At 50.1% G+C, this 23,821-nt stretch overlaps 1 long non-coding RNA gene across 1 annotated transcript; it reads left to right on the plus strand.

Annotated features, from left to right (window-relative positions):
• The first annotated feature begins 13,647 nt into the window (after positions 1-13,647).
• On the plus strand, positions 13,648-17,033 carry LOC113600821 (uncharacterized). Its single transcript, XR_003421914.2, has 3 exons — positions 13,648-14,078; positions 15,442-15,638; positions 16,909-17,033. It is a non-coding gene; the product is annotated as an uncharacterized LOC113600821 (long non-coding RNA).
• Positions 17,034-23,821: the final 6,788 nt, after the last annotated feature.

A 23,821-nucleotide genomic window follows, 5' to 3' on the forward strand; every position in this document is an offset into this window, starting at 1 on the left:
ATTCCCAAATACAAAGATTAATTATAGTCATTTTTAGATTTCATGAAAACAGTTGTTTAAGAGAAACGGCCATAAAACTGCTTTGTGATCACGCTCCATTTATCAAGGTACACGGAAATACAGTATAATTACTGTGGGGTTTTGGTTATTTGAATTAAGAAGTACTAAACTCATTTTGCAGCTATTTTGGGCAAGAGCAGGAAGAAATGACTAATATAATGAATGACTTCTTTTTGTGTGCAGATTTCAAAATATGAGCCCTGTACTATAGGCCGTGTGTGTGTGTGTGTGTGTGTGGTGAAGTCAAGTCTTTTCCTTTTTTTCCAAAAAAAAATTTTTTTGATGTTAGAAGGCAGCATTATATGGGAGAGGAGGGAGAGAAAGAAACGTGTCTCTAAGACGTGTGTCCCTTGAATGGCACTTCCTGGCACAAACAGGTCTTCAAACTCTTGTCATCTGTGGGAGCAGGGTGGGTTCTGCCCACTGGGCATCTCAGGAGCCAGGAGAGCTCTGCTCGGGTGCGTGGGGCTCCTTCTCCAGCAGAGCCGAGTGTGACCCCTTGTCCACGGGCACCGTACTCGAGCCAAGGAAGCAAAGGCAGGGCTTGGTTTAAGACCATGTACAATGGGGCGAGGATCTTTCCTTCTGAAACTGTGTTCTCAGGACCAGCCTCTGCTTATCTTCCTTCCCTCTCCATAGGGCGTATCTGCCCGCAGCCATCAACGTCGTCCTTTTCTTTAATCTGGAACATTACGACCGAAGAATTCCATATTAAGGTTCATCATGTACAGAATCATTTATTTCTTTCAATCCAGTTGGAGACTTCAGAAATCATCTTCTTTAGCCCTTACCTTAGTAGTATTCCCGAATAGACATGGCTTTTGAAGACAAAGATGGAGTTTTTATTTGTTTGTTTTTTGAGGGAGAGAGAGAGAGAGAGAGAGAGAGAGAGAGAGGCAGAGGGAGAGGGAGAGAATCTTAGACTCCGGGCTCTGCAGAGATCATGACCAGAGCTGAAATCAAGAGTCAGACTCTTAACCAACAGAGCCACCCAGGTGCCCCCAGAGATGGACTTTTAACAATAATCTGCAAAAGTTCCTTAGAATAAAGACATTTTTCTTCATGCCTAAGGGCACACGTCTTTTATAACTGGGCCCCCCGCCCTTCTCCTAAGGTCAGCAGGAAGGGGTCTGTTCTCACAGGGATGATGGGAGCTACCCCATCACGACTGCCTAATGTCTTTGACTTTTTTCACGACTCAAATTTTTTTGGTTAATTATTTTAGTTTCCACAGGTATTTCAGTGCTGAAAATACCACAAAGACTCTTCTTCCCCCCATGCTTAGCTGCCTTACCTAATATCACGGAAAGTCAGAGTGTTGCCCTTCTAGGTAATGAACTGCTGTCTCGCTCGGATCCCCAGGCATTTTCCTGTTCACTTTTGCTAAGCAACTGTATTAATTAGCTACTGCTGTGTGAAAAATCACCCAAAACTCAGAGGCAAGAATTCTCACCTCGCAGATTCTGTGAGTCAGCAGTGAGGGAGTGACTGGGCTTGGTGGCTCAGCCCCGGGTCCCTCGTGAGGTTGTGTTGAGGATGTCAGCAGGGCTGCTGTCGCGTTAAGGTGATTCTTCATGGGAGAACTGGCCGGTGACACGTGAGGAAGGTGATATTTGATGCTCACTTTTAAATTCTTCCCTACCCTGTGCAGAATCCACCCTAGACACAAATTTTTGATGCTGATAGCCTCAGACTTATAGCCACAGATGTTTATAGAGACATTATTATAAACCAGAAAACATTGGAAATACCCCACAAGGACCACTCTGGAGGTGTGATGGACCCAGTGCCTTGTGTGGCTGGCAGGGGGAGGGGGAAGGAAGGGGGCGTCTGCTTAGAGAAAGCCAGCTCTGGGCTTCAAGATGCCGGATGAAGATAAGGCATTGAGGACACTGGAGCAAATGTGAGCAGGGAGAAGGCGGCTGTTTGAAGATCTCCGGAGGTGGGAAGGTGCAAAGGGACGGCGAAGGGGATAGTCCAGAGTTTCCTCAGTTTTCTCCTACAGGCAGTGGCTCTGGGGAGGCTGACTGTAGGCTACATGCATGGTGACCTAAATAAATACCAAAACACGGAAAGCAAACTAAGAAAAATGTCTGCAAACTAGAAAAATAAGAAGAAATCCACCAAAATGTCAATTGTGGTTATCTCTAGATGAGGTTGTAGGTGATTTCCCCTTCATTTAAGTTTTAATTTAAAAAAAATTGCAAGTTTAAATTAAAAAAAATTTAATGTTTTTATTTATTTTGGAGAGAGGGAGAGAGACAGAGCTTGAGCGGGGGAGGGGCAGAGAGAGAGGGAGACACAGAAGCTCCAGGCTCCGAGCTGTCAGCACAGAGCCCGACACGGGGCTCGAACTCACAAACTGTGAGATTATGACCTGAGCTGAAGTTGGATGCTTAACCGACTGAGCCACCCAGGCGCCCACAAGTTTAAGTTTTTATAGGAAGGATGCATCAATTTTTAATATGCCTTCTTTTTACCGAAACATTTTCAAAATTCGCGCAGTTATGGTCCCGTTGTTTTAGCGCACAGCTGTAGCAGTTTTGACAAATGCAAACGTGTAATCACCACCACAAGGGAAACACAAACCGATCCTGTACCCTGCCCACCCTTCAGGGATCTCTCCTCCCACCCTTTGTGGTCAAACCCCGGCGCTGCTCAGAGCCCAGGCCACACTGACTGGGTCTCTGTCCCTCCCGCCTTGCCGGTTCCAGAATGGCCCGTGAATGGAACCTTACGGAGTGCAGCCTCCTGGGTCTGGCTTTCTTGCACCTCAGCCGCCTGCCCCACGGGACTGCGGGCTCCGTTGCTGTCGTTTGCGGGAACCAGCTTGTTTTCCCTCCCATCTGAGGGACGCCGGAGTTCTTCCCGGTGTTTGGCAGTTGCCAAAAAAGCTACTAAAAGCATTTGGGGGAGCGAGTTTTGTTTTCATCTGGATAACCGCGAAGGTGTAGGATTACCAGGGTTCCATCTTACGGTACGATCGTGTTTGTTAGAAGCTTCTGAACTGTCTTTCAGAACGGCCACACCATTTGCCTTGTATGAGAATTCCTGTCGCCCCATATCCTCACTGACACTTAGGAATGTAAGCGTTCTTTTTAGCCGTGTAATTGGTACACTGAATATATTAAATGTAGAGGCATCTCCCTGTGCTTTTAACTTGCGATTCCCTGCCGACTCATGGTATTGAGCATTTTCTCATGTGCTGGTTGGCCATCGATATTATCTCTTTGGTAAAATCTGTGTTGAAATATTTTGCCGATTTTATTATCGGCTTGTTTGGTTTCTTGTCGCTGAGATTTGAGGGTTCCTTATATACTCTGTACACAAGTCCTTTGCCAGGCATGTGATTTACAAATATTTTTCCTAATCCGTATCTTGTATTTTTCCTCTCTTAAGAGTAACAGGGACAGAGCAGAAGTTTCTCAATTTTGACAAAGACCAGTGTATTCATTTATCCTTGTGGATTATGCTTCAATGTTGCATTTAAGACCTTTTCACTGAACTCAAGCTCACAAAGGTTTTCTCCTATATTTTCTACAATTTTTAAAAAATTTTTAAATGTTTACTCATTTTTGAGAAAGAGAGAGAGAGAGAGAGGCAGAGCATGAACAGGGGAGGTGCAGAGAGAGAGGGGGCCACAGAATCTGAAGCAGGTTCCAGTCTCTGAGCTGTCAGCACAGAGCCTGATGGGCTCGAACCCATGAACTATGATGACCTGAGCCTAAGTTGGACGCTCAACCAACTGAGCCACCCAGGCACTCCTACAATTTTTATATTTTATGTTTTACATTTAGGTCTATAATCAATTTTGAGTTAATAGACAGTGGCTCTCTTTTTTTTCTTCATACAAAGTTAAATGGTCTTTGCACCTTTGTCAAAACTCAGTTGACCTGATCTGCATGACTCTATCTCTGGGCTCTTTCCTTGTGATCTACATACCCCTGGTTTCTCCATGACACCATCTTGATTCTGGGGGCTTTAAAGTAGGTGTCGGAATCAGGTAGTTTTAATTTTGTTCTTTTTCAAAATTGTTTTCACATAAATTTTAGAGTCAGTTTGTCTATCCCTAAAGAATCTTGCTGGGGTTTGGATTGGGATTGCCTCAGCCCTGCAGCTCAGTTCTGGAAGAGTTGACGTGCTGACCACAGTAAGCCTGCTGGCAGTGCACGTTTTCTGTTACTTTGGGCCTTTCGTTTCTCTCATCAGTGCTTGTAGTCGGCACACAGACCCCGCCCATATTAAGTGGTACAAATAACTGAATATTTCATTTGCATGCTACCGTTGAAATGATAGTTTTTTAAAAGTTTTATTTCCAGTTGTTTATTTCTAGTACCTAGACGTACAATTGATGTTTTTTGTATATATTGGCGACGTATCCTATGACCTTGCTACGCTCAACTAGACCTCATAGAGATTCCACAGGATTCACGGTGGAGACGACCGCGCCTTCTGTGAATGGGGACAGCCTATTTCTTCCTTCACAACCTGCAGATTATGTTTCTCTTCTTTGCCTAGTCTCGCTGGTAAGGATTTCCGGCATGATGTCAAATAGCACGCGGAAGCAGTAAGACCAGACAGTCTTCCTTTGTCCTGAAGCATTCCGTCTTTACCCTTAGGTCCGATGTTAGCTATAGGTTTTTCACAGATTTCCTTTACCAGGTTAAGGAAGTTCCCTTCCTAGTTTGCTGAGGGTTCAAATCGGGCATGAGTCTGCTTCCCCTACACCTCATGAGATAGCCACGCGAGTTTTCTCGTTTTGTTTGTTAGCACAACACCATGTTTATTGATTTCTAGATGTTGAGTCTACCTTGCATTCTTGGGATAGACCCCACTTAGTCATGATATATTGTTCTTACTGCAAAATGCCAAATTTTATTTGCTTTTTTTTTTTTTTGCTGAGGACTTCCGTGTCTAACGCCCATGAAGAATATTGGTCTGCAGTTTTGTCATCATGTCTTTTCTGTGTTTTGTAGCAGGGTAACGCTGACCTCATAATGTAAGTTTGGAGGGCTCCCGCCTCTTCTATTTTCTGGAAGAAATTGTGCAAACTAGTCTCATATTTTGCCTAGAGATCAGATAGGATTTTCCAGCGAAATTATCTGAGTTTAGAGGATTTTTTTTTTGAAGTTTTCAAGTATGACCACCATTTCTTTAACAGATATGGAGCAATCAAAGCTATCTCTTTCTTTGTCAGTGGCTTTGGTTGTCTTTCAAGAAATGGGCCATTTAATCTAAGCAATTAGGTGAAAGAGTTGTTCAGAGCATTTCCGTATTGCATCTGTAGTGTCTCTTGGCCTGTAGCACACAGCCTGTCTCTCTTCCTCCTGATGCTCTTCTGTTTTTCTTGGTCGGTCCAGCTAAGATCTTACCATTTCTTAAGTCTCTCCAAAGAACCAGCTACTGGTTTCATGAGTTTCCTCTATGGCTTTCTGCTTTCATTCCATGGATATCTGCTTTATGATTTTCTTCACCTTGGTTTACTTTGCTCTTGTTTTTCTAGCTTCTTAAGGTGAGAGGCTAGAATCATGCTTTGAGATATGATTTATTTTTATTAAAAATTTTTTAACGTTTATTTATTATTGAGAGACAGAGCATCAGCAGGGGAGGGGCAGAGAGAGAGGGAGACACAGAATCCGAAGGAGGCTCCAGGCTCCGAGCTCTCAACACAGAGCCCGACGCGGGGCTGGAACCCACAAACCACAAGATCATGACCTGAGTGGAAGTCAGACACTCAGCCGTCTGAGCCACCCAGGTGCCCCCTCTCCTTTTTTTAATAAGTGGCTTCAAAAGACAAGTGCCCTACCAAATGATCTTTTAAGATTTTTTAAAATTGTTTTTAATGTTTATTTATTTTTGAGAGAGAGAGAGAGAGAGAGAGCATGAGCAGGGGAGGGGCAGAGAGAGAGGGAGACACAGAATCGGAAGCCACTCCAGGCTCTGAGCTGTCAGCACAGAGCCTGATGCGGGGCTCGAACCCACAAACTGCGAGATCATGACCTGAGCTGAAGTCAGACACTTAACTGACTGAGCCACCCAGGTGCCCTAAGATATTATTCATTTTTAGATGTGAGCATTTAAATCTATACTCTTTGGGACAACTGGGTGGTTCGGTTGATTGAGGATCCGTCTCTTGATCTCAGCTCAGGTCTTGATCAGGGTTGTGAGTTCAAGCCCCGTGTTGGGCTCCACGCTGGGCATGAAGCCTACTTAAAAATACATACATATTCTTTGTCTAAGCCCTGCTCTAGCTGCATCCGTCTATTTTTGATATGTTGTGTTTTAGTTTTTATTCAGATAAAAATATTTTCTAAGTTTCCTTGATACCTTCCTCTTGACCTATGGGTGATTTAAAAATGTGTTGTTTAATATCCAAATAATCGGGAATTTTCTGGCTATCTTCCTGTGAGTGATTTCCTTCTTAATGCCATTGTGTTTGAACAATGGAGTTTATATGGCTTCAATTCTTTTACATTTGTAGGGGTGTGGTTAACGGTGTGCGGCAAGAGCGGCCAGCGGGCGCCCCGAGGGGCACTGCTCTGTGACGCTGGCTCTGCACTAGGCGGCTTCCTGTCTACACTGTCCACAGGTGGCCCAACCGGCTCAGGGCTGGCTTCCTTCGATTGTTTTCCTCTTTGAAAATTGGCCAGAGGTAGTTTGCTCTTTGCATGTCGAGTAAGTTTGGATTCTATTCTGGACACTTTGAATGATATATTGTGAGACTCTGGATCTTGTTAAAATCGTCTTGAGGACGTTGATTCTTGTTTGTGGTTTGTTGCATCAGGCAATCCACCTGGTTAGGTTCCAAACGTAAATTCCTCCTGACTTCTATGGATGGTGATTCCAATGCCAGTTACGTTTGCCAAGCCTGCGCTCTGCTGCCTGGGACTGGACCCCACCTGCTCCGTGTTGGTGGGTTCTGTCATGGCTCAGGTCCCACAGCCCTGCCCGTGCTTCTGGCGTGTTGCTGGCATGTGAGTTGATACAGAACCGGGGAATCCCTTTCTCCCTTCTGGGATTTCGCCCACACTTGACAGCATCTCGTGGCCCCTTTTCCAAATGTCTCTGGCCAGATAAATGCGATCCTCTCAGAATCTCTCCAGAATTTTGGTGATTTCAGGTCCAAAGAACAATGGAAAGAGAAAGAGAGAGAGAGAGAGGTAACAGGTGTTTCTTTCATTCTTCACAGAAAAGTCCTTTCCCCTGAGTTCACAGAGATGGGTTTTCTCTTGGGATCTTAGGGGGTAGCACCATTACTGTGACAGTGTGGGTTCAAAAGTGGGGCTAGCCTCAGGGCAGGGCCAGAAGAGAAAAATTCACACACACAGAGAAAAACAGGGATTGTCCCCAGATTGTCTGGTGCACGAGGCTGACTTTTGCCAATCCTCTGGGAAAAGTTGGGTTGTCTCTTGTCCTTGCTGCACACCTGAAAGATAAGGAGGTCTCTGGTGAGTGCGCCCTTGGGTCAAAGCTGACACATACGGAAAGGGGACACCGGGAAACTCGGCGCAGACATACCGATTGTTCTCCCGGTGGGGAGACTGCCCAGCCCGCTTCTCTTGCATACTGCTGAAGGCATGTGGTATTTTGTTCGGAGTCTCTGGTTACGTCGGGGAGCCCAGACAACGGTGCTTCACAGCCTCTTGGCCTGCACAAGCCCCATTCATTTTCCAGCTCTTCCTCACTTTCCAACACGAAAATCTGTTCTAAGTTCAAGACCTGACATCAGATTTTCTCCGAGGAGTCTTGCTTCCTTTGACAAGAGTTTACACATGCGGATCTGGGTGGCAGGGCGCTCCCTGCTCGCGACGCTTCTGGGACTGACGTTAGGGACTCACAGGGCACCTCCAGCGTGAAGCACCCCTGCAGGGCCCCCTGCCTTCCCCACTCCACACCCCTCCCCCTTTTCCTGCTCAGACCCCTGCTTCCAGACATTCCAAAGTATCTATCTGTTCACTGGCTCCCACGTCCAACAGGTGCGGCACGGAGGCAGAACCAGAGGGTCGGCAGAGCCCAGAAAGCAGAGTTCAGCGTCTCCACACTTCTTTTTAACGTACGTGGTTTCAAACTGGAACACACACACCGGGTGCTGTGAGCAGTCTCAACTGGCCCGCCTTTCGTCTCATTTCCACTCACCCCAGGGGCAAGGATTTTTGTTTGTCTGGGTTTCCCAGCTGGGGTTTCTTTTTACAAAATTGTGTGTGTGTGTGTATGTGTCCTTGTTTCCACTTCTTTCTCACAGAAAAGGTAACTTACATGTATACCTTGCCCCTTGTCCTTCCCTGAGCGGACGGTGCTGGAAATTCCTCCAGGTCAGCTCACGAAAGGTCATTTGGGATGTGGCTCCCGTCCTGGCACACGCCTGGCCTTGCACAAGGGTGGCTTCTCAGCCACTGTGATAAAGCCCTGCCTAGAGCCCACTCTACCTTCTCCTCTGCTGTCTCCCTTCCTCCCGTCTTATCTACCACAGGTAGGAAATTCCAGAACTCCAGGGTGACCACCAGCAGCCCTCTGGTTCCCTGGTTGGCCCTCTGGCCCTCCCTCCTCCCCCTCCCCTCCTCCCTTCCCTCTCCTTCTCTCCGTCCCCCTCCCCCTTCCCTTCCCCCTCCTCTTCTCCCTCTCCCTCCTCCTCCCTTCCCCCCTCCTCTCCCTCTCCCCTCCCTTCCCCCTCCTCCTCTCCCTCTCCCTTCTCCTCCCTTCCCCCTCCTCTCCCTCTCCCTCCCCCCTCCCTTCCCCTTCCTCTTCTCCCTCTCCCTCCCCTCTCCCTTCCCCCTCCTCCTCTCCCTCTCCCTCCTCCTCCCCCTCCCCCCCTCCTCCTCTCCTTCCCTTCCTCCTCTCCCAATCCGTCCCTGCCTCTTCTCCACCATGGCTGCCTGATACAGATTCTTTCTGTTTACATTTTCTCTGACTTTTTCTTTTAAATAAAAAAGCATGTTATACAAATCCTACAATCATACATTAACAATCAAAATAAAAATGCCCTGAGCAAGTAACAAAGGTCACAAGGCAGTCCCACCAAGGAGGGAGCGGGCATCAGGATACCGGTGGGGGCACGGCAGGCAGGAGTCGGCAGGACACCGTTCACGCCAACACGCAAACTGAGAGGCTCAGCAAAGGTGAGTAATGTTTAGAAGCCAAGTAAAAAACACCAGTGTGATCCTGACGACACTCAAAATAATACAACTCAGCAGAAATCCCTGGATGGTTTTAACTGAAATTATCTCTTTCTGTTGAATTGTCCAGATAATTTAAAAGCTCACCTATAATTTGGGCTGAAATAAAAGCCTTTTTAAAAATGGTTATTTAGTTTTAAGAGAGAGAGAGAGAGACAGAGCATGACTGGGGGAGGGGCAGAGAGAGAAGGAGACACAGAATCTGAAGCAGCTCCAGGCTCTGAGCTGGCAGCACAGAGCCCGACGTGGGGCTCGAACCCACGACCTGAGCCAAGTAAGGTGCTCAACCGACTGAACCCCGCAGGCGCCCTGGTAAAAGCTCTTTTAAAGGGCATTCCTTTTACTTGGTTCATTCCCTGTCAGAGGGAGGGGCTTCATGGAACTCCTGGGCCCGGCCATCAGGGACCCTCGAGGACCCTGGTGAGTGCGCCCAACAAGCTCTGAGGGGCAGACATCCCCGAGGCAGAAAGAAGGCATCGGGGGACGGGGAAAGGGTGTCAGTCCTCTTTGTTCGTATCACAACAGCCCCAAGTCTGGTCAATATTCCTTAAGCGTGCGTTTTCAAAGTCCGTAATGGCAGGTAAGCAGTATTGGGGTAGACATGAGCTGGTGAATGAGTCAGACAAACTAAATTTTAACCACCGCCTCTGTTGTCTCGTGGTAAAGTGATGTCCGCTGTTCAAACTAAGGAGGCTACACTGCAAAACCAGGAGGTGCCTTTAACAATCCCAGAGTGAATCACGCTCCCTGATCCTTCACTGCTAAGTGCAAAAGGCCTACCACTCTGGGCTCTGGGGCCGGCAGCACCGATGCGCCCTGACACCCAGCCCGGAGCCCGGCCGCCCGGAGCCCCCTCCCCATGTGCTGGCCCCTACCCCAGCCCCTACCCCTGTCCCTGCCCCTGCCCCTGCTCCAGGGGCTGCCCCAGGCTCACCCCCCGGGAGACTCGAGTGCTGGCCCATCACAGACGCCTGCAAAGGTTCATCGGTTGAAACAGCAAACACAAGGTCCTCTGAAGCAGAGGAACCCTGTGTCCGGCCAAGAGTGACCACAAGGGTTCGTTTAAACTGTTTTAGTGTTAATGTAGGTAGCTCACCCTGGAGGTTGTCATGCGCTGTTAGAGAGGTAGGATGACAGACGGACGGACAGACAGACATCCTCACAACTGCTGCCTGGGCACGTGACTGTCACCATGGCAGGGAGGGCAGAAGTGACGTCGCCGACAGTAGCCTTGAGCAGAGGGCACGGCTGGGGCTGAAGAGAGGGCAGTCCCGCTGGGGCGGGCGAGGGGCCATGTCCTGAGCTCCTGCCGCCTCCATATCATAGATCTGATTAGAGCTGAAGCAAATCACCCCCTTGGGAATGCGTCTGACGATCAGGGTGCGGTTGTTTGGAGCCAGGACACTTGGGAAGCGTGCAGCTGAGGGGCCTGAGGCGTCAGCACGGCGTCCAGGGAATCCCGCCTACGGGCCAGCACATCCAGGCCTGTCTGGTCCCACCATCCACGGGCTCACAGACTGAGTCACATCATCTCACTGCCACCGGGAGCAAACACCACCCGCACACGCTGCACTGCTGGCCGACGCGCCGGTGGTCTGAGTGAGTGAGAAGTCTCCAAGCACAGCCGCACCAGGAGCCCCCAGCAGCCACTGTATCACGTGCCGCATGCTAACCTCGGTGAACTTTGCCCTGTGAGCGTCTACGTGGAGCATCTGGGGGCGTCCTGTGCGGTCACGTGTGTGTTAGGCGGCGCTGTCCCCACTGCCCTCGCTATGGGCGTAGATGACAATGACACTCATACCTCCCTATGGTCAGGATGCCTGTGCCCACCCACGACTTACGTCCACGCCCGTCTCTTTAGACACATGACGAGCACGTTGCTGCACAGCCCGTCTAGCAGAGGTTTGTGCACAGCAAAGGCTCAACACCTTTCTGACTAGGGGCAAAATGCATCTCTGTGATCCTACGTCATCTGTACCCATACGCCTCGTGGTGGCTGATGAATGTTTCTTGTGCTATAAACAAACCTGGAACTCCTGCCCGTCGTGCGGATGAAAGGAACACAGAGAATTTGCACTCCGTTGTCACGCCTTTGTGCTGTGGCATCAAACAGGACAGGTGTTCGCGAGCACATCCCCTGTCCAACACGCTCCTTGCTGCAGCGAACATCCTCGCACACTCAGATGCGCGAACCTTTTGCATAAATGCACACACAAAGCGGGAGTAAACCCTTCCTCTAACAGCGAGCCTGGGGCCACACAGCAAGAGACACCGCTAGATTTGCCTTTGTTTGAAAACAAGAGCCTAGTGGCCGTCGTGACCCAGGAGAAGGGCATTTTCTGGCATTTAGCAAGTGACCAGAGGATTCCGAAAACATGGAGGGATCAAAGGCCCCAGGAAGATAGCAAATGGCACTGTCCCGCTGGTCATTAATCACCAGAGTCGTTGGGCCTGGGGGGCAGGCAGCGCCACCGCCATTGGAAACTATACACACGTAGAGAAGAAAGTAGGGACCCCCTCACACACGGGGAGAGTTAGTGTGGAGATGCTCGGTGCTCATCACCATGGTCACACCGGGCCGTTCATGGCGGCTCTCCTGGTGCGGAGGCTGATTGGGCAGGCAGGCGAACACGGTGCTCACCACGTCTTGACGTTCGGCGGGGTTTTCGTGGGTCCTTTCTTTGAAAATAAAATCTGATGGACCATGCTCATGGCTTCGCAAATGATGACACACGGAAAAGAGACCGAGGAGTGGGTCCTCAGCACGGCAGCTGCTAAACGTCCCTGCAGAGGGACGCTCTGTCCCGCCGTTGACCGAACAATTCCACCAGGAACCCCAGATGGGCTCTTGATTCTAGAAACGTATAGTTTGTTAATGATTTCCTGTTTCTTTTTTTTAGTTTATTTGATTCATTTTGAGAGATAGAGAACACCAGCAAGGGAGGGTCAGAGAGAGAGGGACAGAGAGAATCCCAAGTGGACTCCGCACTGTTCGCACAGACCCCAGTGCAGGACTCAAACTCGCAAACGTGAGATCATGACCCGAACTGAAACCAAGAGTCAGACGCTTAACTGACTGAGCCCCACCCCGGCACCCCATAATTTGTTAATGATGTCATCAACGAACCTGTTCCCGGGATTCTGCTGAGTGCAGGTGCGGCCCGCAGGGCATCTGTGGACAAGCATGGAGGGAACGAAGGGAAGCCTCGTTCAGCCTGGTTCCTTCATCTAAGCCTTCAAACTATGACTGAGATGTGCCAGAGTGATGTGCAGACAGTGGTGGCATCTCTGTGACTAATGAAACCAGGATGTGACCCCGTGGGAGCTCAGCTTCGTGCCCCCGGCCAAGGGTGGGGAGACTTGAGGGGTGGTCTCTGTTTGCTTTCTCTCTGATTTCCTCACCCCCAGAAGACCAGGCTTCTAGAAATAATTGTTGTCTCCCTTTCCCCGAGAGTCCCAAGAGCTACTTTTGCAGGAATGAGGTCACCCCCCGAAAGGAAAGGGACACGGAGCCTTGGTTTTCAGATGTAAAAACCACAACCGCACGTCCGTTTCCAAGTTTCCAATGCCTGGTGAAAACGGAAGACAGATGGATGTGCACTGCCCGGGACGGTGCTGAGCAGGCAGCGGACCGTTGGACAAAGACACGGCGCATGGGAGACCCCGCGGCCGCCGACCCAGCCTGGCCAGGCCAACCCACGCCGACCGGTCTGCATGCGGATGGCCACGTCCGTGGAGAGGAATGGGCGCCATCGCAGAGGCACGAGCTACAAACTTCCTGTGCAGTTTTGCAAAGCCACGCGGTGTCTCCCGAACTCCATCGGCTTGTTTTGTTCACTCCTGTTTATTTCACCATTTCAGTAATGAGTGTTTATCATGTGTTACACGGTGTCATCCATGACAGACTGGAAATTAGAAAAGGAAGATCAGCGGTCAAGCGGGCCGGGAGGTGGCAGACACAGTCACAGGGAAGCACCGCACCCCCTCCCCATCCCCCACCCCCAGGGACTGGACGACACCAACAATGAGCTGAGACACGCCTTCCTAGGGGATTAATTTTATGGCTCCCTTTTTTGGGAACAATCTCTAGGCATCAGCTTTTCTGTTCTTTTTGTTTGGTAAACTCAGGGCGTCGTGGAAACGAGCACACGCCTGCTCGCGGCCAGTCCCTCCATCCTGAGGCTCCCAGCTGGGAAACCGTCCCAGAGACGACACCAGTTGAGAAGTGATCCCAGACAGGGTCCCTGAGAGGCCACCAGGACATGGGGCCCCGGCCTCTCCGAGCATTGCCGGGGTCAGCGGTGAGCACTGTCCAGTTGACAAAGAGGTTATACCCCAAGTTCCACTGTGCATTAGTGGTTCGGAACTTAGAATTCCATTTCGTGGAAATAGTGTTAGAAAGTGAGCCTATCAGAGCCCACTTAACTCATAATCTAGCTGAGGCTTTAAATAAATCTTTCTCAAAAAGTATTCCGAATCTCCCCGAAGCCTGGCCACTCCCGGCTGGTCTCTGCCTCTGGACTTGCTCTCGCCTAATCAACCTTCAGGCCGCGGTCAGAGAGACCCTGCGACAGCTCTCCATGACCGCCCACCGCACAGCCCTGGTGGGCCCCCCCGGGAGCCCCGCTTCAGACCGGCTGCGCCACCTCCCTGCCTGGTTGGTGGTTTCACCGGCTGCCCAACAGCCAGAGCACGAGGGGCCTCCCAGGGCGTGGCCCCCTGTCCCCCACCCCTGCACCAGCAGATTCTGCTTCCCTGTGTCTGATCGCACCTGCCCACCCTTCGGGCTTGGCTAAGAAGAACGTTCCTCAAGTAGATTTTCTTAGCCCGAGGACTCTCCTCCAGGTGAGTCCCTGAATTTCCTCCCTCTCCACCCTGAATTTCCCCATCGTAGAACCCATCCTGTGGTTCCAGCTGCCACCAGGGGCTGTCCTCTCCCTCCCTCTCTCCCTCTCTCTCTCCTCCCTCTCTCTCTCTCTTTCTCTCTCTGTCCACACATAGTCCCTGGCACACGGCAAATGCTCAGGTGAATAGAATCAAACTGACAGAGACTCAGACAAGCTGATCTTTGCTAGAGCAGAGCCATATATGGTGGGGACATCACACCATGTCACATTAAAGATGTTTAGAAGAGGAGACAGATAACTTAGCGCATCGTAACATCTCTGGGGGTCTCGAGATCCCCCATGTAGGAATGAAGGTTGAATTTTTGTGGCCCAGACAGGCTGAGCTAAGATTCCCAGGTATAAGTTAGGATGTGATTTTACTTGGTCTAGACTAGCACTTTGTCCCCCGACTGTCCAGCAGGGGTGTGGGCCCGGCAGGCCTGTGCTTGGAGGGGCTCGGACAGCGGCCAAGGGTATCCTTGCAGCAAAGTTGTGGAGAGGGGTTCTTGTCTGGGTGGGAGGCTGAGCTCCGTGGCCTGGAGCTCCCTCTGAAATTCTAACAACACCTGGGAATAAGGGAACCCCTTGCCCCTCTTTTGGGGGTTCCTTCTGCGCCGAGGAGGCCCTGGGACCATCCGGCAGCCACACTGGAGCTCTTCCCCAAAGAGGAGACTGAGGGCAGCATCCCGGCCAGCAGGGTGGACCCTCTGATCATTCGTTCCTCGGGATGATGGTGAACTGGCCTCTTGTTTTTCTTGCGAAATTTCTGTATGTTTCCAGTTTTGAGCTGAAAGCGAAAATAAGCCTTTTGCTTTATTGTGGCTACTTCCACTCATTTATATTGTCAAAAGTCATTACTTCTTCCAATTCAAAGAGCTGTTTATCAGTTTGCTAAATAAGGCGTTGACGTGTCGTAAGTGTTAATTCACACCAGAGAGTGATGCTCGGAGACTCACCAACAGGACTGAAAATAAGCGGGTCTTGTTGGCTTGCTGACTCAGTCACCTGCATCATTTCCAAGCGGGAGTTAAAGAAGTCCGCGCTCGCCTCCTGTAGTCTGGCCACGAGAGCAGCTAAGCCGCCCTGGTTCGGGCAGTGCTGTGGCCGTGTGGACGTCTGTCACCCGTGTGGGTCAGGACCAAAGCCTGCTGTGTGAACGCAGACACTGGAGTTCATGGAATCTTCCATTTTGTTGGAACTAGGAACACAGTCCCCACAATAGCCACACAGTTAATTTTGCTTCAAATCCTTTTTCCCTTAATTGAGTTCATTATACAAAGAGACGTCTCGAATGCCTTTTGTTTTGTTTTGTTTTGTTGCAGCAATATTAGTCCAAGACTCAGGCAGCCCATTGTCTCACTTGGAACTGTCAGGAATCAAGTGGTGACGGACGCTCTCCTTGTCCAGGCACGGTTTTTCCACCACGGAACCGAGACCCGGAGAAGTGAATCCTTTTCCAACCTCCAGGCCGCTGTGGCCGTGGATTACCGAACTTGGCAAAAGCCAGCTTCTTCTAAAGGTGGGTGTTCAGGAAACGCAGGCAAACTGTTACCAGGAGTGGACGCAGAAATAGATGTATAAACTCTTAAAGCCGCTTGAATTGCAACCCATCCAACAAGCAAGACTCTTTCACGTCAGGTTGGCCGAAGGCGTGACCTCCAGGAAGGCTCGCGCCGTCCCTCGCACGGGTGGCCAGGTTGCGCGTTGTGCCGCTCCGTGTGCGCCCAACAGCGATACGCTGTATACAGACATACGTGCACATAAAGTCCTGTTTGCCAAACTCACGGTAATTTATGTAATTATACACATAATGTATTTTAACCAAATACACAAAGAAGATCTTTATAATGCCACTTAGGGTCTAGATTTAACTTAAACCACTACTTAGTCTATCTCTCTAATAGGATACTAAAAGGGAATTTTATGACAACATTATCAGTAGCATTTTGCTGATAATTAGAATAACAATAATAATACTGAGATATTTTTTCAGTAATAATGGTGTTATTAATGAGATTTTTATGAAAGACAGACTTCTTTGGTATAATTATGAAAATTGATCTTTTGCATTTTACTTATTCACTGAAATCAGATAAGTGGCTTAACTACATGTATTATTTCTAATAAATATTCAAAAGAATGCATTTAAACAAGGCTTCTGATTCCATTCTTGCTCATATTCCTTGCATTTAAATAAAAGTGTAATTGCTCTGCTTTTTAAACTGCTAGTTTGGATTAGCTGTCTAACCTGTACAGTGTAGCTGTTTGCTGTTTGCATTTTTAATAGCTTTATTACCATTTGGTGAAGCCTTAATTTCTGGCTCCCTTGAAGAGTCCTGCCTTTAAGTCAGCACTACAATTTAACCAGCAATAATCTGTCAAGATAAGATAAAGGCCCACACCAGATGAGACGCAGTATTTTGTGGGGCTTTCTGTCATTGTTAAAGGCAAGATCCCAGTGTGTCAAAATGTAGCCTCTGAAAGTTTTCCAAACTTTGAGGCATAATTTTACAGTTCACATTTTTAATCGATGGCTCCAGAATGCATTATCTCGTTCACCGGGGAAAGCAATTAGCATCTGTGCCTTGTTACCTGTGAATATATGGGCTCAAGGACATCGGCAAGAACACGTACTCGCGTGCGTGTGCGTGTGTGTGTGCTCAGTACCGCGGCTGGTCAGAGCAGAAGTCTTTGGTTGTTCAGCAATAAGGTGTGTGTTTTCTAAGAATCTGAGACGGTACAAATGTGAGGACACGCTTTGTTTTTAAAATTATGTCAAACATGTCCAGGTGGAGAGACTACGGTAACGACCCCCACGCACCTTTCATCTGATCTGAGCCGCTGGCAATTCGTAGACCTCGCTCTGCCCATTGAAACCCTCACTTCCCACCCCAGCGAACCCCAAATGCCGTATATTCTAATGTGTGAGTCTTTATGTGGGGATCTTTAAAAAACAAGGAAACGGGGTGCCTGGGTGGCTCAGTCGGTTAAACGTCCAACTCCGGCTCAGGTCATGATCTCACAGTTCATGAGTTCGAACCCCAAATCTGCTGATAGCACAGAGCTTGCTTCAGGTCTTTTGTCCCCCTCTCTCTCTCTGCCCCTCTCTGGCTTCTACCCTCTCTCTCTCAAAAATAAACATTAAAAAAATCATGATTGTGTACACAGTCACAACTAAAAAGAAAATCAACAATAATCCCTTAAGGTCATAAGATACCAGTTTAAAATTATTTTTTTTACGTTTATTTATTTTTGAGACAGAGAGAGAGCATGAACGGGGGAGGGTCAGAGAGAGAGGGAGACACAGAATCTGAAACAGGCTCCAGGCTCTGAGCTGTCAGCACAGAGCCCGATGCGGGGCTTGAACTCACGGACTGCGAGATCATGACCTGAGCTGAAGTCGGATGCCCAACTGACTGAGCCACCCAGGTGCCCCAAGATACCAGTTTAAATTCTGCAGTGTCTCACTTATGTATGTCACAGATAAATATATTTTCTCAGTATTTTAAGAAGATTCACTTTAGGGCTCCTGGGTGGCTCAGTTGGTTAAGTGTCCGACTCGATTTTGGCTTGGGTCATGATCTTGCGTTTCGTGGGTTCAAGCCCTGGGTTGGGCTCTGTGCTGACAGCGCGGAGCCTGCTTGGGATTCTCTTTCTCTTACTCTCTCTCTGCCCCTGCTTGCCCTGTCTCTCTCAAAATTAATAAATAAGCTTAAAAAGAAGACTCCTTTGAGCCAGGATCAAATAAGGCTCCTGCACCGTGACTGGTTGGAACGCTTGCTGAGCCATTCTCGATAGACGCATCTCCCTGCTGCTTCTCCTTCCTTCTGATCTTACAATATGCTTGTCGAAGGAGACAGTCATGGGTCTGCAGTGGTTCCCATTTGGGGGAATCTTCCCAGGTGTGTCGCACGGGGTCTAGTCTGACACGCTCCTCTGAAGAGCTTGGAAATTCTAATTCCACTGGGGTTTCGACCAGATTCCTGCCCCAGGGGGAGGGCGGTTTCTCTGTCAGCAGGTGGCTGATGCCTGGCTGTGTCCCCCTCCCTGTGATGACAGTGGCTGTTGGTGCTCAGGGGCGAGACACGTGCCCGTGTTAGGGTTGGAACACGGTCCTGTCCTCATCCCGTCCTTCTCCACAAATTAACAAGCTGGAGCCCTTCTATGAAAAGAAAGCGTCCCTTGTATTGTATCTGGTTGCCCAGTGTGTGGCTTATACTGGAGAGGCGGGATAAATATTTGATTTCCCGCCTTTGCTTGCTGATTTTCAAAATAATGCATTATTCATCTGCATCTTCCAGTGGTACCAACTCAATTTTTTAAAATTTTTATTAGGAATTTCTGGATCTAAACGTATGTGTTGTATTTCGATCCACTTTGATGATCACATCATCCCATCTGTGGTCAGGAGAAGCCTCCTAACTCTTCAGGGTGCGGTGTGACAGAGCGTCCCCGGCTCCCTCGTGTGCGCACGGGCCCGGGTCAGCCGATTCTCCAGGGGACTCTAGTTTCTCCACTGAGAAATGGTGTCTCAAGACCGCACTGCTGGAGCGTGTAATTACACACAAACACACATGTGAGTGTGCATGGTGACCTTGCTGTGTCTGCACCCCCTCCCGTATGTATCACAGAGATCATTACTGAGAAACAGTCACAAGGCAGTTTCCAAATATCATTGCTAAATCGACTACTTAGCAGGTGATCAAAGCGCGTGCGCTGGCAGGTGGGAGGAAGTCCCTCTCGTTATGGAAGGGCCAGGGCAGGGGAACGGCCTTGGAGAGAACTGTGACTGTAACCAGGGGCCCTCCGGCAGGAGCCCTTCTGGCCTTTTGGGGACAACAAAGAGCCCTGCATTGTGTGTGTGTGTGTGTGTGTGTGTGTGTGTGTGTGTGTAATGCATCAAGAATCCACGTGTTATCCTTGTGTGGGTGCCATGCTGATCGTCTCTGTACAGCGTGATTCTACCAGAAGTGCCCCTGAGCACAAGAACCCGCTCAGGACCTGGGCGAGTACAGGTCTGTAATATGGGAGCGAGGAAGCCTGGCCCTTGGAGTCACATCAGAGGCTCAAGCAGCCTCCCTAGTGGGACATCACCAACAGCTGGGTCATCGCGATGCTTATGGCGGCTTACCGTCCCTTGTCCTGTGCCCTGTGGGAGGGAACCGAGGGACCACTTTGTCCTCTCACTCCCGCTGGAGACGAGCAGACCGGTTGTCAGTGGTGACAGGGCCACGGACAGAATGTTAAGGACAGACCTCCAGTAATGGAGGCTCTCGGGTTTGTTGGGTCAGGGACCCCTCCTCACAAGTCTGTGCTCACGTGTCAGGGCCCTGGCTAGTCCAGCAGAATGGGAGGTCCTCAGGGGACCCAAGGTCACTGGCAGCAGAGGGCAGACAGGGACATCTGCGGACCCAGGGTGTCTCCTGAGGGGCGCATTCGCTGGGCAGCCGATGGGGAGCTCCAGGTGGAAGAAGCAGACCAAAGTAGATGATGGAGAAGCTAGGGTGGGACTAGGGCAGGGACAGCCATGTAATCCAGGGTGGCTGAGGACCTCGGTTCAGTGAGCAAAGAAGAGGAGTCAGTGCCCGACCGGCCCCGTCAGAGCCACTGAGCGTGTTGTCATCGTGTATGTGCCCATTCTCACGCTAGCTGCCGGACCGACTGTCAGCCGGTCCAAGGGGGTCAGTGAGGAAATGTGCCCCCCGGGGTTTTAAGGCCACCCGCAATGTCCCAGCAGCCGTGCTGGACCAGGTTCCTGCAGTCAGCCCCTCCCAGGGTGGCCAGCCGCGTCCCGGGTCAGTGGGCGCTGTGGTCGCAGACATGAGGCCACACGTTCCTCAGGTCCTGGGCTTCGAAGGCTCTCCCACCCAAGCTGTCTCATTTGACGCATACGTGACTTTAAGGAGGTGGCGGTGGCCACAGGGAGGAGCCAGAAGCAGGGAAGCACCACAGTTTCCATTTTACAGGATGAAAAAGACAAAATGCAAAGCAACAGAGTTCACTGCAGGGCACATGCGAGGCACAGGGAAAGTTCTAGAAGAGAAGCATCCAGAATCCCAAGGCCGTCTCAGCCCACCACATCCCAGTGACTCGGGTGCTCCGCACAGTCAGCCACCGAGTCTCTGTTCCAGCGAGAACACTGTCAGTACGTGTAGGTTACGGGGACTTAGGCCCAGTGTCAGTTCATCCTCAACATCCTTGCTCTCCTCTGGGGCCAGCCGACCTTCTTCATGAATATTAATTAATAAACAGTCCCCGAAAGGATAAAATGACAGCTACCAAGCCTCCTATTACAGAAGCCAACTCTGGAAACGGGGATGGGCTCCAGGGAGCCAGGTTTTACACAGCCAGGTGTTTGCAAGACTAGCCATTTGTGAGTGGCTCCTGTTCGTTGTTCTAAATTCTTTCGCCGCGTAAAAGAGCCCACAGCGTTTCACCACCTCTAAAGAATCATTCTTCAGGTTCCAGCTACGGTGCTGGGGGAGGGGCAGTGACCCCGGAGCCAGGTGCCCAGGGTTCCTTCTGCTTCTGGAAACTTGGGCAAATCGCGGAACCCCTCACGCCCCCCCTCTGGACAATGGCCCTGAGGGGGGTGCCGGCAGCACCGGGATCCGCCAGGGCCGGGTGACGCGGTATTTGCAGAACATCTGGACAGAGCCTGGTGAGCTCACGAGAGCGGTTAGCTCTCGTCAAGGAGGAGGGATGGCCCACGGCATCTCGACAGTGCGCCTCGGGCATCCGACTGGCTTCCCGTGGAACAGAGACACCCAACAACATCCCCCAAAGACGTCCTTCCTCAAGAACGAAGGAGGCTCCTGACTCTTTATTCTGGGCCCTCAGTTTTCCTTACTTCCTCTCCGCGAAGGTGGAGTTAATGCGATCGCAGGATGGTTCCAGGGCATGCGAGGGGCAGGTGTGGACGGAGCCAAGGGTTCTCAGAGGCAGAGCACACCCTTTTGGGACACAGAGAACATCTGCGGCACATGGGGAGGGGACGCTTGTGCTAGTATCATGTTCTTATTAGTTTTTGAATCACACGGTGGGGAGAAAAAAGCATTATTAGCAAATGTGAGTGCTACGCACAGTGCGTCGGCCAGACACCAGTCTGAAGGCAGACCAGGGCTTCTGTGAGGACTTCCTCCCGTGGTGACCACTGGCTCAGGGGAACCAGACCTGGCCGCCTGTAAAACTCAAGACAATGAACTTGACAGCCAGCCAGATTCCTGCTTTCAGCCAGTTTAGGGTTACTATAATCTCATTATTATGCTTGAAAGACAGCGAGTAATGGAATCCGAGAGAGTGTGCTGGCTCTGCCGAGGCACCTTCTCCTCGATGCCAGTTCCCCCGGATTCCCCGGCCCGGTGAGGCCGGTTCAACCACTTCTCCCACAGAAACACTCCTCCAGTCGGCCCACGAGCTGCTCACAGCGCTCAGCGGTTTGATCGGGTCAAGCATTAAATTAACCCCCGGGCCCCGTCCCCCGAGAATAGCTCACTCCTCTCAATCGCTGTCAAACTGGTGACAGGGAAGGTGCTTGTAAGCAAGCTCCCGGGCTCCCTCCCTCGGCGTCCAGCCTCGCCAGGGTGGTTCCGTGTGCTTTTCACCAACACAAAGGCTGGCATCGTGAGGCGTTCTGCCTGCTCTCATCATCTGGAACCAAACACTTGTGGGTATTTCGCATTCTCTGCAAAGACAATAGAGTTAAGTTCAACAAAGGCTGGATGAATTATTAATTGCACTTTATGGAAAAACACATCTATTAGGAATGTGACTCATCAAGCAGAAAGGTTTCCTGAGATGCGTGGTTTGTGTGATCCAGCTTACGGCTCTGTTGTATCGATCTTGCCCAAAAAGGCCGACTCTGAGAAGCAAACGCTATTAGAATCCACAGGCAGAGAGTCAGGGCTGGGAGAGAATAGCCACAACTTTCTTCATCGTCTGGGTTGTGGGCGACCCCTCCCCCCAAAAACACAGCGTGAACGGAGGTTTGTACAACTTGACACCCACAAACATCTGACCTTTAGACTTTTTTCTTCTTTACATTTTGGAGGAGTCCCTGTGGGTGTTTGTCTGTATTGTAAACTTAATAATAAAAAAAACCCAAAACTGGGAAGTGTGTGGCTTACCAAACTCCACCAGCAACACCGAGTTCCTGGCAAGCTTGGCTTGCATTTTTGCCATAGCTGAGGTTAGGACCGTGTCCAAAAAGAAGCCCTTAGGATCCTTCCACTGGAAGCACCGCACGGTTGAAAGGAGTGCACCTGGTTACCGGTCTGAGCTCAAGGATGCTGTGAGTGGCTTTGGACTTCACCCAGATTGCTTTCACTATATCCCAAAGCTGAAAGGAGGTTGTGCAAAGGACACGAGTGACGGAAGGATGCTGGCAGGCAGGCACAGTTCGGTGGTGCCCTTTCTGTGTCCTCCAGACATTTGTCACATTTGGGAGTCTTAGCCGCTGAAGGGGAGCGAGGTGCCCTTTAACTCTGGGCAGCCCCGAGCCAGAGGCTCATGGCCTTTCAGACACCCTGCTGGGAGGCCTTGTACAGCCCAGTGAGTTCAGAACTCTGCCCTCCATCCAGCGTGTAGACAGGGCAGAGGATTTCCAGTCCATGCTTCACACAGGGTGGGGAACCACCCCTGCACCTGCACCAAAGGTCTGGGGGTTCTTCACTTGTGCCCATGCAGGGGGTCCTGGGGGCAGCTGTGGCCACGGCCCTCCCAGGGGGAGCACAGTGGTGGGGACAGTGGTACATTAGCATGATGACCAATTATTCTGATGTCTCTAGCTCAGCCTCAAAGACCCACAACAAACCCCCAGTGCTGGCTACCAGTAACCTTGAGGAGATTGCTGTGAAGAGTCTATCACTGGCTCTATGCACGGAATCGTGCTCCCCACCCCCAAGTTCATACATCGAAGCCCTAACTCCCGAAGTGATGACGGTACTTGGAGACGAGGTCTTGGGGCAGTATTTAGGGTTAGATGAGGTCACGAGGATGGGGCACTCATGATGGAATTCGTGTCCTTGTAAGAAAAGAGCCCGGAGACCTTGCACTTGGTCTCTCTCTCCCCCCACCTCTCTCTCTCTCTCTCTCCCGCTCCCTTTTTCTCCTTCTTCGCCATGTGAAGCTGTTTTCCAACAAGAAAGTGGGCTCTCACCAGGACCTGAGTGGACCAGAACCTTGATCCTGGACTTCCCCGCCTCTGGGACCGTGATAAACAAACTCCCATTGTTTAAGCCACCCGGTGTATGGTGTTCTGTTACAGCAACTCTTAGCTGGTCCAAGGGGGGTTGAATTTATGTTTCTATATAGAGGACGTGGCCGTTTACACACTGACACGGAAAGAGAAAAACGCGTGTTCTGTTTTAGAACAATTTAACTATTTTTTTGTATAGACCCGTTTCCACAGGAGACAGAAAGTCATACAAGTTGATATTGTAGCATATTTTCTGCAGCGGAATATTAACATGAAGTATGAGAAGTGGGTGAGTTTATGCCAAAACGAGGTTATTAATAAGAACAATGTTCCACAGCTGCGTGGTGCTTTTCATCCTGGAAGAGGTTTACAAAACCAAACCTGCAGGAAACAAATATTCATAACTACCACCTGCACTTCGGAGATGAAGAAGAAATAGGCGACGGAGGTATTAATAAGAAGAAGAAGCTTTTGCAAGGTCACGCCGCAAGATAATGCAAGAGCCG

The sequence above is a fragment of the Acinonyx jubatus genome, chromosome A1 (assembly GCF_027475565.1).
Source record: "Acinonyx jubatus isolate Ajub_Pintada_27869175 chromosome A1, VMU_Ajub_asm_v1.0, whole genome shotgun sequence".
Taxonomy (NCBI): domain Eukaryota; kingdom Metazoa; phylum Chordata; class Mammalia; order Carnivora; family Felidae; genus Acinonyx; species Acinonyx jubatus.